The following is a 6,000-nucleotide window of genomic DNA, read 5'->3' as shown; positions in this document are numbered from 1 at the left end:
GTTGTTTGTGTTTTTGTTTTTATTTTGTTGTTATTTATTTGTTGTTTGTATTTTTGTTTTGGTTTTGTTGTTTGTCATTTTTTGTTTATGTTTTTAGTTTTGGTTTTTGTTTGTTGTTTTGTTCTTTGGGTTTTTTTTTATTTTATCATTTGCTTCAGTTTTGTGTTTTTCTTTGAGTGTTGCTTTTTGTCTTCTTTTTGGTTTTGATTTTTCATTGTTGTACTTGTTTGTATTATTGGATTTATTTTGTCGATTTTTTTTGTATTTTGTTTTTGTTTTGGTTTGGTTTTGACTTCCTACCCCTATGCCACTGATTATTCCTTAAGTCACTTGCAAACCTTGGCCATTGTCATTTTTCAATGCCCTGGTCCTTGTTTGAACTGTAGATTTCTGAAATGAATGCCCATCACAGTGCCATTCCCTGCTAATGCTCAGCAGGGACATCAACAGGAAGAGGCAGAAGCTGTTTACTAGAATCTCTAATTATGATATTGTATGCTGTCAAATTGAAGCTGGATTTAGTGGTGTTTTGTTGTTGTTGTTGTTGTTGTTGCTACTGCTGCTGCTGTTGTTTTGTTTTTGTGTTGTTGAAAGCAAAATTCACACCAAAAATCTGAATTAAATCTATTGAATGGCTTTAATGGCTCCTATCCCTCATGGCATTGGTCACTGATGTTGTTTGCCATGGGTGTGTCAGTTGTGGAAGTCAGTATTCAGATTATTTCCTCTGAAGTACATGATTGATTTCCCTATACATAAAAATAGTACTGGAAGTCTAGGCCAAAGAAGAAATATCCCTTTAAGGGACAAAAGCTCAGGAGGCCTCCTCCTTCAAAGTGGAACACTGTAGCAACAGAAGCAGAGGTAAAACTCTATTTGTGACTATGCTCCGTAGGAACAAACACTTCAACTAGAAATTCTAGTTGTCTCACAAGCATTTGATGATAATTAGGCAGAGTTTTAAAGACATTTGGAAGAAAGAATCCTAAGTTACCTTTGGCAATAGACTCTGATGTTTTGTCACAGGACTTACTTAGATTATAAAATAAACTAGCCATTGTCAGTGACTCTGAAGTTCTCATCAGTACATACATTTTATTACCCTCTTTCTATTTTTGATGGACATTTTGTAACTGTTTTCCTTCCCCTAAATTGGATACTGATATAAATAAGGTACCATATCTCTGAAAAATAAGTGAATATGCTTACATTTATTATATTCTGAAATTTTGTTAGTGGAAAACATTTGAAAAATAATAATTTCTTCTCCACATGCCTATCAAGGGCTGGATTAAGGATTTATAATAATTGAAGACAGCACTTGTGAAGCATAGAGCACTCCCTGACTGCTACTCTCCCTTCACTTCATCCTGAGCAAAGCTTGAATACTGATTTTGAGGTGGGGGGACAGTTCAGCTCTGGTGCAGAAAATGCACTTTTAAATGTTTCCCTTTAAAAAGTGAATGTGATTATGATTATTGTACAAATGCAATTGGCATTACTGGCATATTTAAGTTTCAGTACACAATGCACAATATTGATTTAGAAACTTAATTAGTTCATTTTAAGAACTTTCCATTTCACCTTTAAGCTTGTGTTACATAACCATAATGGACTCACTCAGCTTCCTTGGAGAGAGATCTACCAGGTGAATAGCTGTAAGCTCATGAGCTTTGAAGGAAGGGCTTATTTTGCCAGACTGCACCTCCAGCTTACTGTTTGGTGAAGTAGTCTGCTATGGTGATAGCTTCACAGGGATTTTGTTTCTTTTTTGTTTGTTTGTTTTATTTTGTTTTGTTTTTTATTTGATATATTTTTTATTTACATTTCAAATGATTTTCCCTTTTCTAGACCCCCACTCCCCATAAGCCCCCTTCCCTCCCCCTGTTTTCCCACCCAACCCTTCCCACTTCCCTGTTCTGGTATTACCCTATACTGCTTCACTGAGTCTTTCAGAACAAGGGGCCACTCCTCCATTCTTCTTGTACCTCATTTGATGTGTGTATTATGTTTTGGGTATTCCAGTTTTCTAGGTTAATATCCACTTATTAGTGAGTGCATACCATGATTCATCTTTTGAGTCTGGGTTACCTCACTTAGTATGATGTTCTCCAGCTCAATCCATTTGCCTAGGAATTTCATGAATTCATTGTTTCTAATGGCTGAATAGTACTCCATTGTGTATATGTATCATATTTTTTGCATCCACTATTCTTTTGAGGGATACCTGGGTTCTTTCCAGCTTCTGGCTATTATAAATAGGGCTGCTGTGAACATAGTGGAACATATATCCTTATTACATGGTGGGGAATCCTCTGGGTATATGCCCAGGAGTGGTATAGCAGGATCTTCTGGAAGTGAGGTGCCCAGTTTTCAGAGGAACTGCCAGACTGATTTCCACAGTGGTTGTACCAATTTGCAACCCCACCAGCAATGGAGGAGTGTTTCTCTTTCTCCACATCCTTGCCAACACCTGCTGTCTCCTGAATTTTTAACCTTAGCCATTCTGACTGGTGTAAGGTGAAATCTCAGGGTTGTTTAGATTTGAATTTCCCTAATGACTAATGAAGTTGAGCATTTTTTAAGATGCTTCTCCGCACTAAAGAACTGAAGTCACCTGAAGAACTTCTTATGGCGGAGAAGCATCTTAAAATATGCTCAGCTTATTAGTCATTAGGGAAATGCAAATCAAAACAACCCTGAGATTTCACCTTATACTAGTCAGAATGGCTAAGATTAAAAATTCAGGAGACAGCAGGTGTTGGTGAGGATGTGGAGAAAGAGGAACACTCCTCCACTGCTGGTGGGGTTGCAAATTGGTACAACCACTCTGGAAATCAGTCTAGCGTTTCCTCCAAAAACTGGGCACCTCACTTCCAGAAGATCCTGCTATACCACTCCTGGGTATATACCCAGAAGGTTCCCCACCATGTAATAAGGATACATGCTCCACTATGTTCATAGCAGCCCTTTTTATAATAGCCAGAAGCTGGAAAGAACCCAGGTATCCCTCAACAGAAGAATGGATGCAAAAAATGTGGTATATATACACAATGAAGTACTATTCAGCCATTAAAAACAATGAATTCATGAAATTCTTAGGCAAATGGATGGAACTGGAGAACATCATACTAAGTGAGGTAACCCAGTCTCAAAAGATCAATCATGGTATGTACTCACTAATAAGTGGATATTAACCTAGAAATCTGGAATACCCAAAATATAATCCACACATCAAATCCACGGAGGAGTGGCCCCTGGTTCTGGAAAGACTCAGTGTAGCAATATAAGGCAAAACTAGAACAGGGAAGAGGGAAGGGTTGGGTGGGAGAACAGGGGGAGGGAAGGGGGTTTATGGGACTTTCGGGGAGTGGGGGGCCAGAAAAGGGGAAATCATTTGAAATGTAAATAAAAATATATCGAATAAAAAAAAAAGAAAAAAAGAGAAAAAAAGAAAAAAATGGTAGACATAAAAAGGACATCTTATATTATAGAAAAAAGGAAATAGATACATTTTCTAACAAAACTGAAGATGTTGATATAAAATATGTCTGTTAAAATTCAAGAATTACAGATAAAAAGTGTTAAAATTGAAGATTTTCTTGGAAAATTATACCGACAAATAGTAGACTTAAAACATTTATTACATGAGAAAGGAAGTAGAAACATTCTTTGATTGAAATTGAAGATTGATATGGAAAATATTTCTGATAAAATTAAAGAAATATATAGAAAAAGGGTTAAAATGGAAGATTTCCATGGAAAATTATACAGATAAAATGAAGACATAAAAAACATTTCTAATATAGTTAAAAAGGAAATATAAACATTTTCTGAAACTACATATAAAGTGTTAAAATTGACAATTTTCATTGAAAACTATACAGATAAAATTTTAGATATAAAAAACTTTCTAAATTAATTGAAAATGGAATTATAAATATTTTCTGATAAAAATGAAGATTTACATGGAAAATATTTCCCATAGAATTGAAGAAATATTTAGAAAATACGTTAAAATTGAAATTTTTCATGGAAAATAATTCAGATAAATGGTTGACCTAAAAACATATCTAAAATAATTGAAAGAATTATAAACATTTTCTGATAAAATTACAGATTTACATGGAAAATATTTCTCATAAAATTGAAGAAATATGGAGAAAAATGTATTAAAATTGAAGAATTAGAAGGAAAATAATAATTGCAAAATTTTAAACTTAGAAAATATATCCCAACTAAATGAACAATCACAAAGAAAAATTTCCTGATAAAATAGAAAATTATGCTGGAAAATATTTCTAATAAAACTGGAGATATATATGGAAAAATATATTGAATTTGAAGAATTGATGGAAAGTAATAATACTAAAAAGTAAGCATAGAAAATTAGTCTTTACAAAATGGCCAAGCACATAAAATTTCCTCATAAATTTGAAGATTTTGATTAATAGGTTTCTAATAAAATTGAACAAATATAAAGAAAAATATGTTAAAATTGAAGATTTTTATGGAAAATAATAGAGATAGAGTAGACAAATTTCTTAACAAATTAAAGAGTTAAGCAGAAATATTTTGTAATAATATTGAAGATTTTCATTGAAAATAATGCAGATAAAAATTGAAGAAATACATATAAAAAGTATGAACATTGAAGATTTTCATGGAAAAATCTTAATGGTAAAATGGTAGAGAGAAAAAATATCTAAGCTTATTAAAGAGGTAAGTAGAAATATTTTCTGATAAAATTGAATATTTGCATACAAAATATTTCTGAAAATATTGAAGAAATATATAGGAAAAATATACAAAATATTTCATAGGAAATTGTAGATAGAATGCTACAGAGAGATTTTCTCAACTAATTTAAGAGGGAAGTAGAAACATTTTGTGAAATACCTGAAGAAAAAATGTAAAATATTTCTGAAAATATTGAAGAAACATAAATATGTTTTAAAATTGAAGATTTTCATACAACATTATAGATAAAAAGAAAGTAATAGAAAACTTTTCTCAACTAATTGAATAGTTAAGATAAATATTTTGTGAAACAAACTAAAGAATTGCATGGAAAATATTTCTGATAAAATTGAAGAAATAAAAGGAAAGAGAGTTAAATTTGAATATTTTCAGGGAAAATAATATACATAGAATGGTAGACATAGAAAACATTACTAAAATAATTAAAGAAGGAAGTAGAAATGTTTTCTGATATAATTTCATGGAAAATATTTCTGATCAAATTGAAGGAATATATTAAAAAAGTGTTAAAATTGAAGATTTTTATGGAAATTTATAGATACAATTGGAGAAGTAAAGAACATTTCTAAACTAATTGAAGAGGTAAGTAGAAATATTTTGTGAAAAAAACTGAAGAATTAAATGTAAAATATTTATGATAAAATTGAAGTAATATATTGAAAAAGTGTTAAAAATAAAAATTCGATAGAAAATATTACAGATAAAATTGTAGACATAGAAAAAATTCTAAACTATTTGAGAAGTATAAATTCTGATAGGACTGAAAAATTACATGGAAATTATTTCTAGCAAAATTAAAGAAATACATAAAAATGTATTAAAATTGGAGATCTTCATGCAAAGTAGTACAGATAAAATGGTAGACAAAAATGCTAAAATAATTGAAAAGGGAAGTTGAAATATTTTATAATAAAACTGAAGATTTACATGGAAAATATTTCTGAAAATATTGAAGAAATGCATAGAAAAATGTGTTAAAACTGAAGATTTTCATAGAAAATTATAGAGATAAAATAGTGCAAATTGAGCATGCTTCAAATTAATAGAAAAGGAAAGTATATTTTGTGAAAAAAATGAAGAATTATATGGAAAATATTTCTGATAAAATTGAAGAAAATCATTTATTTTCCCATATGATTTTTCAATATTTTCAATAATCTTCTCCAAGTAAGTTTTCAATTTCTTCAGAAAATTTTCTACATAAAATTTCAATGTTTCACAAAATTTTTCTATTTGTCT

The sequence above is a fragment of the Apodemus sylvaticus genome, chromosome X (genome assembly GCF_947179515.1).
Source record: "Apodemus sylvaticus chromosome X, mApoSyl1.1, whole genome shotgun sequence".
In the NCBI taxonomy this organism is placed as follows: Eukaryota; Metazoa; Chordata; class Mammalia; order Rodentia; family Muridae; genus Apodemus; species Apodemus sylvaticus.
Note: the sequence above shows the minus strand (reverse complement) of the source record.